The sequence below is a fragment of the Penaeus monodon genome, chromosome 2 (assembly GCF_015228065.2).
Source record: "Penaeus monodon isolate SGIC_2016 chromosome 2, NSTDA_Pmon_1, whole genome shotgun sequence".
Taxonomy (NCBI): Eukaryota; Metazoa; Arthropoda; class Malacostraca; order Decapoda; family Penaeidae; genus Penaeus; species Penaeus monodon.
The window spans coordinates 11648976-11661475 of NC_051387.1; positions in this window are offsets into that span (position 1 = coordinate 11648976).

The following is a 12500-nucleotide window of genomic DNA, read 5'->3' on the forward strand; positions in this document are numbered from 1 at the left end:
GCAGGAAGTTGAAGATAGCCTTAGCTAAATATGTGAAATGGTTTACAAAGCATTATATTTAACTCTTAAATGAGGGCTGACAGGGAAATTTGGTCTGAGTAGGTACAGTATGCATTTGCATGTTATTCACTGGCGGTGATTTTATTGTTTGGTATCAAATGGTTTATATTATAATACTGATAATGATTATAGTATTTATGATAACACTAATGCAATAGCAACAATGGTATTCATAAGAATGAAAAAAACACAATGCGCAAGTTAGATTATTTGAAAATGAGACTACAGTTTCGAAAATGTCTCATTTTCAACAGAGCTAGTTTGTGCACTGTGTTTTTTTATCTATCGTAGCATTAACACGATGGGGCGTTTTACCATTCATTAATAACAATATTGATAATGATGATGATCACCATAATCATCATCGTCATCATAATCATTATCATCCTCGTAATAATAATGATGGTAACAATAATATTAATAATTAGTATTCAGGATAATAACATAAGGATTAGTCAATAGTCATTAGCTATGACTAGAAATTCATAGAGAAAACAAAGAAAAAAATACCCAGTACCATGGCCCTCCATACACACACGGAACACAAAACAAGGGTTGGTCTTCAATACCTGCAAATCTATATGCGGAGATTGCACAACCCCACAAGACCCCTGAATAATCCTCTTGTGGCGGGATGCGCCTGCACGAAAAGGCTCTTTCATTCTCTTTTTCGCATGTCCATATTCTCTTTCTTCATGTATCTTTTCTGGAGAAAAGAAAGAACTAGTAAGAGGCAGAGGAAATACGATTTTTCTTCCCTCGACAAATCTCCTTTGAAAGGATGACACGGATACACACACTCACTCACACACACACACACACACACACACACACACATACATATATATATATGTAAATATACATAAATATATAAATCATATATCTATATGCTTATATATAATATATATATATATATATATATATATATATATATATATATATATATATGCATATATCTATATATGTTTAAATATATATGTATATATACTTATACATATATATGTATATAATGTATGCGCACACACACACACACACACACACACACACACACATACACCACACACACACACACACACACACACACCACACACCCCACACACACACACACACATGCATATATATATATATATATATATATATATATATAATATTATATATATATATTATATATATATATATATATATATATATATATACATATATATATATATATATATATATATGTATATATATATATGTGTGTGTGTGGTGTGTGTGTGTGTGTGTGTGTGTGTGTGTGTGTGTTGGAATAACATCGTGCGTCGTGCGCTTCGCGACCAGTCTTTGTCATCGTGCGGGCATTATAGAGGAGGCCTTGTGAGAAGCAATACACATGATGTCTGGAATCTTAGAAGAATGGAAAATTGTATTATAAATTTATGGCGTGAATTACTTGAAGAGACGTGAAATGGCATTCGTAAGGCTGTTGTACATGTTATGTCGTGGAAGCAGTTTTGAGAAATAAGGAACAGAAATTTATATAACAAAGATATATACGAAAGAATGTATCGTGTCACATATACTACATTTGAATTTGTAAAAAGGTTTTAAAATTATAAATGTATGCATTTTCTGAACAAGGATTAAAATATACGTAGGGATACTTTTACTAAAAAAGTAGTGATGGTCTACGCTGTGAGTAAATATTATGCTTAATTATATTCATTGGTAAAATATAATAGCAGATTGAGATTTAATAGTGAAAGAGATATGCATTAATATGAATAATTATGATAAAAATATGAATATTTGATCAAGTACTGAATGCTAATTATTGATGTGTAATGATCAATCAAGTAATTACACCACAATGATCATATAAATAGATATGCTGTAGGAACATTTTGTCAAAGTATAATTATATGGTATTATATGTTACTTACGATTGTAGATGAATAAGTTACTATTTTATGTAACCCTTCTGGTTGAATTCTGTCTGCCAATTAAGGCGAACTACTCACCGTAGACTTTTATAACGTTTCACCCGAGTGACCTGTGCTACAACATATATATACATACATACTTATATGTACATACATACACCCATACACACACTCACACTCACACCCACACCCACACCCACACCCACATTTGCCATTTGTGTGTGCCATATATATATATATATATATATATATATATATATATATATATATATATATATATGTGTGTGTGTGTGTGTGTGTGTGTGTGTGTGTGTGTGTGTGTGTGTATGTGTGTGTGTGAATGCATGCATGCATCGATGTATGTGTATCTAACTACTTACCTTTTTTTTACGGTACGTTCATGTTTGAGCTGCCATGGTCACAGCATGATACTTAATTGTAGTTTTCATGTTGTGATGCTCTTGGAGTGAGTACGTGGTAGGGTCCCCAGTTTCCTTTCCACGGAGAGTGCCGGTGTTACCTTTTAGGTAATCATTCTCTCTATTTATCCGGGCTTGGGACCAGCACTGACTTGGGCTGGCTTGGCCACCCAGTGGCTAGCTTGGCAATCGAGGTGAAGTTCCTTGCCCAAGGGAACAACACGCCGGTCGGTGACTCCAACCCTCGAACTTAGATTGCCGTCGTGACAGTCTTGAGTCCGATGCTCTAACCATTTGGCCACCGCGGCATCTAACTACTTACCTATAATATCAATAACGGTATGCTCATGTTTGAGCAGCCGTGGACCTCTCCACCATCCTTCGCCACTAAACTCGATCTTACGCTTTTCTTTCCACTTATACCATCGACAGCCCGCAAATATCTTTGATATTGTCGCTCAGTCTTGTCTTCGGTTTGCCTCTTCCTCTGTTTCCTATCACCATCCCTGTCAGCAAGTCTTTCTCAATACTTTTACTTCTCATTACATGACCAATAAACTTTAATTTCCTCTTGTTCAAGATGTCCAACAGTCGGTCTTTACAATTTATTTTTCTCAGCACTTCATCATTCGTCTTCTTCTCTGTCCAGCTAATACGCAGTACTCGTCTGTAACACCACATTTCAAAACTATTGATCTTTTTCTTGTCTATCTACTTCAACACCCAACACTCAGAACCATATGATGCAACTGGGAAAACTAATGAGTTCAATAACCTCAGCTTTGTCCGTAAGGTAATGCTTCGGTCTTTCCAGATGTTATTGAGAGCAATTGTGGCGCTTTTGGCAATGGTAATTCTTCTTTTTATCTCTGGTGAATCATCATATGTATTAGTTAAAACAGCTCCAAGATAAGTGAACTCTTTCACATTTTCCACAATCATTCCATTGATTGTAACATGTTCATCATTGTTCATTGCCGGTTATCTTTGAATCTTCATGATCTTAGTTTTCTGTGTGTTTGTGTACGTTTCTGTTTGTGTGTGTGTGGGGGGGGGGGTGATTAAGGGAGAGGGATTGTGTCCGTGAGCGTTGGGTTGTCTACGATATTCCTTGGGCCAAAAATAGTTTATTTCAGTAAAGGATGCTTGACTCCTTTCAATAGCCGTTCACTCGCAAAGTAAACTTCGTTAAGAACATTGTGAAGGAGGATTTTTACATCACACTTGTGAGACATGAATGGGTCCTTTGATTTCCATTATTATATAACCAAGTGGGATCGTGAAGTGGTTTCGATTGGGAAGACGCAAGAAAATCAATAAGCACAAAGGGAATGCTGAATACTATTATGACCTTCATCATAATTTAATTCATAGAAAGGATAAAAATTAGGTTAGTTACAAGTGAAGGGAATTTCTCCCACCCCTTCACCCTTCCTGTCACCCTCGTAAGAGAACAGAATTTGAGGAATAACTGGCTCTCGAAATCTGACTTCGTATTGTAGTTTTCCCTGCGTAAATGGGACATCAAAACGTCGCAAAGAAGAGGAAGGCTCTGTACAAAGCTTTCGTGAGACTGATTTCTCCCTTTCGCTTTTCACTCAATTTGTACAGCTTATTTCACACTGAGGTGGGGTAGAAAGGCAGAAGGTAACTCTGATGCATAATAACCCACTTTTCTAGATATTTTTTTTTCTTGACTGTTTCTTTATATTCTATTTGCTTGTTGTCCTGCTCCGTAATTTCATTTGCCCTCCTCTACTTCGTATCATTTCCTTCTGTGTCACAGAGGTCCAGGGCAGGCTACTCAAATCCCTCTCGGCTCATTCGGACGAGAAGATGCAATTAACTTGCAAAAAAATCCCTGAAAGATCTTGGGCGAACCAACAAGCTGGAGTTCCTTCACCCTTACGCCGTGTACGAGGGAAAAATCTCAGTTTTTGAGAAGACACTGTACTAATATTTTAAAGAACATCTATGGTGTTCATCAAGAAATCTATAGCATACGTTTGAGCGCGCACAAACCGACATGCGCAGACCAAGGCACAAGTACAAACAAACATATTCGTAACATATGTTTCGTGATTTTTTAATTTGTATTTTCAATTTGTATTGTATCTAAACAAGTTTGAACACTTTTAGAATAAGTAAATATATTGATTATGAAGCACGACTAATAAACTCTCTGCAGAGGAGAAAATTGGTGCAATAATAATTTAAACAAAGGTATGCATGCCAGAACGCATTTTCCGTTCTCATACACGCTCTGTACTTAGTAATCCACGCATTGATGCTTGTTTAATTTAGTGTTCACGCATGGTTTAAACATTCTCAAGATATGCCGTATGTACAGTATATATAGAGAGAGAAACAGAAAGAGATAAATATGCATGTATGTATTAAAAGAGAGCTGGAGCGACGGACAGAAAGTATCAGAGAGGAAATTCTTTCAGTATTTAGCTATATTTGTAAGTTTGTATCCACATAATCTAATTCATTATTGTAAACTACACCATAAAAAAGAAGCAGTCATCTTTGCAATTCTGCACAGAACTTTAAAAGCAAAACCTGTGGACATTGTGTGTTCTGTGGATTAGGATATGGTTTGGGATTAAACATTCCCCTTGTAATGCCTCAGAAGCACAATAAATGAATATTTTTTTATTTCCAATAATCGTTGAGAAATCTGAGATTATTTCTTTCGCATTAAACCTACTGGTCTGAAAAGAGGGGTTACTCCTTCAACATCTCCAAACACCTCTCCCTTTTCTGCTGAATTTCCCTTATTCCACAGTCGTTTCTCTTAACTTCTTCGGTCATTAGCTGATCTCGGGTACAATTTGTGAGGATCATCCAACAGAGATTATGCAAATCTTACCTGAAAAATGTTAAATTTCCCTTTCTTATCTCACGTTTTTCTTCTTCGTATTCTCTCCCTCTATTTGTATTTCATTACATCTTTGGTAGTGACCTATTTAGCAGTCCCAGATGTTATATTTCAATGGTCCACATTGTTCTGGTAAATAAAAATATGTAGTCTAATCTGTACCTTTTATTTAATCTCTATCTTTCTTGTGCATGCAAGCACACACACACACACACACACACACACACACACACACACACACACACACACACACACACACACACACACACACACACACACACACACACACACACACACACACCGAGAGCGAGAGAGAGAGAGAGAGAGAGAGAGAGAGAGAGAGAGAGAGAGAGAGAGAGAGAGAGAGAGAGAGAGAGAGAGAGAGAGAGAGAGAGAGAGAGAAAGGGGGGGAGGTTCATGTTATCTTTTTTATCTTATTTGTCTGTCGCTCATTTATGAAGCTCCAAATTAATTAGCGAAAAGAGGAAAGATTTGAAAATGGCGTTTCTCTCTTTACTTATCTACCCGATACACAAACACCCCAAGATTACTTCCTTCTGATTTCATCCGGCTAAAGATTGCGTGGGAAGATTCACGCCGTTTTGGACATTTGCATTTACAGTGTAAATAAACTTGATGTCATCCAATTTAGACTGTGTGTGTGTGTGTGTGTGTGTGTGTGTGTGTGTGTTGTGTGTGTGTGTGTGTGTTTTGTGTGTGTGTGTGTGTGTGTGTGTGTGTGTGTGTGTGTGTGTGTGTGTGTGTTGTGTGTGTGTGTGTGTGTGTGTGTGTGTGTGTGTGTGTGTGTGTGTGTGTGTGTGTGTGAGTATGTGTGTGTGTGTGTGTGTGTGTGTGTGTGTGTGTGTGTGTGTGCGTGTGTGTGCGGGTGTGATTATCATTATTATTTATAGGAATACAGTAAGTGATATCCAAGGTAAATGAGTGCCTGGTCAATAAAGTGAGTTCCACGTAAGCAGATTAAGAGAATGCCAGCTAAAGCAAGTGGCTGCTTGATAAGTGAAAAAAGTGAGTGCCAGCTTAGGAGAGTAATTGAGATAAAAATGACTCGCCCCTATCATGTTAGGCATATGAAGACCAGTTAAAATAGGCAACGCAAATGAATTCCAGGTAAGGAAAGTCAGTTACTATCGAGTAAGTAACGCATGTGAGTGCCAGGAAAGTAAGAGAGCAGTTGGTAGGACATTAAAGCACCAGATATAAAATGTATGTGTCCCAGTAAGTAAGTGAGTGAGTGCCAGGTAAGCATGTCAAAATGATCGTTTGTAAAATAAAGTAAACGACAATTGAGCGCTAGTTAAGACTCATTCCTCACTGTCCCACGACCCAAGGGAGAAATTGGATGAACATTTTGCTATTATTATGGCTATTAAAACTTTTTTTTTTTTTTTTATAGTCTTATTTCATTTTTGTCATTCAAAACATATGAGTAATTCATATTTCTATTATGAAATAAACATTTTAGTAAAATATGTGAGAATAAGGTGTATTAATGAGCGCCTGGTAAGTACGGAAAATGAGCTTTGGGTTAGCAGAGTGCCATGTGAGTGCCAGGCAATATAGATGAATACCAGGGAATCACACCAGGTAAACAAATTAAATGAGCGCTAGGCTAATTAAAGAGCACCACCAAAGTAACAAAAGAGAAGGCTCTCCAGGTAAGTCAACAGTCAGTTAGATAAGGCAGTTAACATGTTTGCCCCGAGTAAGGTAGATGAGTGCCAGATAAGTAAAGCATGCAAGTCATGATTCGACAAATTATATGTGCACGAGTTGAATATAATGACTGAGCGCCAAGTAAAGGAAGCGAGTACCCGGAGTGGTATCCACGGCGAAAATGGCTCGGATTTCGCTGAGACAGTCTAAAAAGTATTCTCAAATGCCGAAACCTGTCTCAATTCTGTCTCAGATTTAACACAGATCGACAGTGTGGCAAGTCATTGGAATATAAACTCAGAAAGCTTTCCCCACCTGGCAGGAAAGGTAACAAATGAAAATCGCTGGATTTCACTGTAAACGAACATGGAAGAGCACGCGATTGACCAACCCCACACAACTAATATTCCAAGAAGGGAAATCTTGGATAAGTTGAACGACTCTGAATTGATTAAGAGATATTGTCTCGATGTAGATGGCATGCAACATGTGACCAAATCAGGGCGCATATATAAAAAGAGCCCAGCTCGCCGCTCTCAAACATTTAGACTTACTTATAAGCCTAAAATAAGGAACTAGTATAAGCCTTATCTTAACAAAATGTAAGCAGTGGCGGTTCACTTTGTATGGGCTCCAAGAGTGTAAAAGCCCTGGTGGTCATTTTACCTTCTCAATGGCCATATCATCTACATAGTTTGTATTTGATATATCAAATCTGGCTCTATATATTGAAAAGAATCCCAAGTCAATCTGTATGAAACTGTAAGTGGTTATCAAAGAAATTTAGTATGATATATGCAAAGCGTAGCATCAGTAGTTGTGATCCCCTTGCAAGGTATACTATTCAAATAATTTATGATTAATAAATGAAAATGTTTATAAATTAAACTTAAACATTATAAATAAATCTTAAACATCACTATGGTCATATTGAATTGAATTTCAATACTAGAAATCTACGGTGTTACTCTTCTTTCCTCAGACACTCTCCAATTAACCTTTCACCACATCCCATTTACAAATCCCAACTGTATTCCATTTCTTCCCCCTCTATATCCTTTTCACTACTATTCTATCCTACAGCGTTCTACAACCTTCTACAACCATCTAACACATCTTATCCTGATCGTTAACTCATTTCCACCCTTTACCATATGACCTTTGATGTCTAGCACATTTATTGCTTCTAACCATTAACACACACACACACACACACACACACACACACACACACAGTTCAATTCCCCGTCGAGAAGTCATAAAAATGCCTGCGCTCCGACTGCTAGCTCACGGCGAGAAAACGACATATCGCCTTGAGAGGCCATACGCAGGTGTCGTCACTACTTTGGCACGAGTGGTATCGCGTCGAACCTTGCTACCACTCGTGCCATCCAATCACTCGTGGCATCCAATCACTCGTGGCATCCAATCACTCGTGTCATCCAATCACCCGTGGCATCCAATCACCCGTGGCATCCAATCACCCGTGGCATCCAATCACTCGTGGCATCCAATCACCCGTGGCATCCAATCACCCGTGGCATCCAATCACTCGTGGCATCCAATCTGGCAAGGGCGGCACTGCCAAATAACCTTTCAATAGTGAATTACTCCTATAAAATCTTGCATACTTTGTCAATTTTTGTTAAAGAGAAACATACTATCCTTTTGGTAACAAGTATTTAATTATTCAAGGTTTAAACTTCACGATTTGTTTCCTTTGATTTATGGCTACCTAGGCTAGTGGAAAGTCCCGTAACAAGCAAGAGCTGTGGCCGTCACGGCACGGTATTTTTTTCTTTTTTTTTTTAATTATCATGTAACTTGGCCTTCTTTGCTTGTATTACTCACGTACAATATATTTTACTGTAGAGAAAAACACATCTTCATTAATTTTAATTATAATAGTTTCGCAGACAGCGATGTCATGACACGGCGCTTCATCAGAGGTCATTTCCCTTTTCCATTAATCCCGTTTCTTTTTTATGTAAATATTCACAGATATTAGTGTAATTCCAGCACATATCTGAATACATTTGAATTTATTTCTTGAATACGAAATAAAGTGATGAGTGCAAATGAACGATGTCGACAAGTGAATGCAACTCTGCCAAATGTTCACTTATATCATTTGATGTAGGTTTTATTATTTAGAATGAACGTGTCCGTGAGTGAATTGGTGCAATAAAAATTGAACCATATATACGCCATTTTGAGTTATATAAGAACATCAATTTAATCTACCTATTTGTTGATATTTTTTATATGTGGCACAGCGCCTGCCTGAGACATACTTGTTGAGAATACGCTCAGACACATTTGAAACTACAAAGGATTTATGGGATCTCCTACGTCCAGATTGGTTTTCAACTCCCTTGAGGATAGCCGATCCTATGGTAGGAGAATGAATAATCTTGTGAAAAATCTTAATTTAAATCTCACTAAGGTTCTGGCTGTTGGAAGTCCCCAATTCCCCCCTTGGTCCTATCAAGTCGAGCTGGATTTCATCGGAACTGGGAGAGATCTGAAACAGAAATCAGATAGAAATTTCTTTAACACACTTCCAAGTATCAAGGATCAGATGCAATATATACAAATGGTCGAAATCTGAAAATAGTGTAGGTTTTGCAGAACACACACACACACACACACACACACACACACACACACACACACACACACACACACACACACACACACACACACACACACACACACACATACATATAAACAATCCTTGACCAAGATCCGAACCTCTGGCACTCCAGGTATGGCACAAAAGGAAATGTACATGTACATGTACAGCTAGAGTAATAGTAATGTGTAGCTATAGTTATAGTAATGTGTGTGTGTTTTAAACAGGTAGGTGGTTAATCAGATAAATCGAATAAGATATAGCTATATTGATATTTTGTTATTATTATTTTTACACTAGAACTAACATTATTATTCAGTCATATTCCCAGCGAAGTCGCGCTGCGTAATCACGAGAGCTGAACGATGGTAAGTTTAAAGTCATCCGTATTACTGTGGAAAACATAATTATAATCGTCGTCATTGTTTATATGATGAGTAGTATTTTCATTATTATTATTATCATTATTATTATTATCTTTTAAAATTATTATTATTAATTTTATCATCATCATCATTGTGATTATTATTATTATTATTATTATTATTATTATTATTATTATTATTATTATTATTATTATTATTATTGATGCCATCATTATCGTTATTACTGTTATAATACTAATGGCAAAGATAATAACAATAATTATGATGTTAAAATTTTTTATCATCATCACTATTAGTATGTCTATTTTTATTATCATTGTTATTACTGTTATTGGCATTATTATTATCATCATTATTATTGCAATTGTTATGATTATTGTATTTCATAATCTCACTATTATTAACATCAATGATAACAGTACTGTTGTTTTTTTGTCGTTTCGGATATCAGTTTTATAAACACTATCATCAGTTCATCTCTTTGTTATTATCCTCCTATCATCATCACTGGCATTATCAATATCATTATTGCAATAATATCATTATTATTGTTATTATAATCATTATCACAATCATTATTACTATTAGTTGTGGTAGTAGTAGTATATTATAATAAACATTAACGCTATTATTATTATTTTTTTTCTTTTATCATTATTATTATTATTATTATTATTATCATTATTATTATTATTATTATTATTATTATTATTATTATTATTATTATTATTATTATTATTATTATTATTATTATTATTATTATCAATTTTACTATTATTTTTTTAATCATTATCATCCTTTTCTTTATTGCCATTTTGATTTTGCTGAGGACAGCAGTTAAAAGATTGACGATAATATTTGACATTTTAATAATGAAAACTATCGATTGCATTATACATTACCGTCCTTGATCTCGTCTTCATTTACGTGATAATTCAAGATTAAAATATATATATATATAAACAAAAAAATAAATAAATAAAATAAAATAAAACAAAACTTTGTTCTGTTTGTAAAAAGATAATGATTTTTACTTTTGTTGTTGTCAGAAAAGTTGTTTCACCTAAAATTCAGTCGAACTCGGTAAATGACTGACAGCTGTTCCATATTGGCAAAGTGTACCCATGAAATAAATCCAGTATTCGCTTTGAAAAGTACTACTTTTTGTTGGAAATTTGACCAAATATGTTTTATATTTTAGCGACACCATTTACCAAATCAGGAACGTTCATTTACACACACTCGTTTGTTATTCTGGCCTCGTCAGTATTTTTAATTACTAAAATAATATTCTGGTGTGAGTATTTGCTTATAATTTAATGTTTTATGACCAAAAACAACAACAAAAAAACAAGAGAGAAAGGATGGGGTTTGCTCGGTAATTGGTCATCTAAAAGTTACATGTACTGAAACGCGACTTCATTTATTGCTATGTGTCAATCCTTCTTATTCTTCTTTTCACACAATTTCCCAATTCTCAATTACAACAACGATCCTGTTTTTCGCAAGTGTATGCCACAGCCCTTTTAAAACGATCAGAAGCTTGAATTCTGACAATCTCCTCTGCTCCCTACTCCCCGTAGAGAGCGGCCGTTGAGTCATCAGTCACGCACTTACGATAGTGATAACCCAACATTTATTGTAATATTTACAGGAGCTTCATTGTTTTAGAGTATATCTCAGGTGTGGCTTCGTGTCCCGGGGTGAAAAGACGCCGACATTATATCGGTGAATTATTTCATAAATCAATCACTTTATTATCTTTATAAAATTAACTGAATAAAACAGGCCAACAAATCAAGAAAGATACTTATAGGAATGATAATGATGATGGTGATAATAATAATAATAATATTAATATTAATATTAATATTAATATTAATATTAATATTAATATTAATATTAATATTAATAATAATAATAATAATAATGATAATAATAATGATAATAATAATAACGATAATGATAATGGAAATGATAAAGACAGTGGTAATGATAAAGACAGTGGTAATGATAATGATAATACATAATATTTTTAAAGAATAATAATTGATAAATAATTATAACAAACATACTAACTGACATCTGTAAAAGCCTGTAAAACTTTTTATCATGTGTACAAGTATATACATGAAATGAAAAAGAAGTATGATTACACTTGATTTTTGGATTATATATACATTTGGCCTTGCTTTGACAGAATATGATATATATAGATTAACAGCATTAAAAACACCAAAGGCAGGTATAAGCAGTATGTCAGGAATGCACTGTACATGAAGTAACACAACAGAAAGGCCTTATCGGTATGAAAATTTTTAGTATAATATAATTCATGATTTCTAAGTCTGGTGTTTTCTTTTATTTGTGTAATTGTTCATGTAAATTAGCAAGCAAATTAATAAATATACAGTATATAAATACAAGAGAGAGAGAGAGAGAGAGAGAGAGAGAGAGAGAATTAATATCAAATCTTACAGCAGAGCTCAACCTGACCACTGACCAGTTGAGATAACTGTC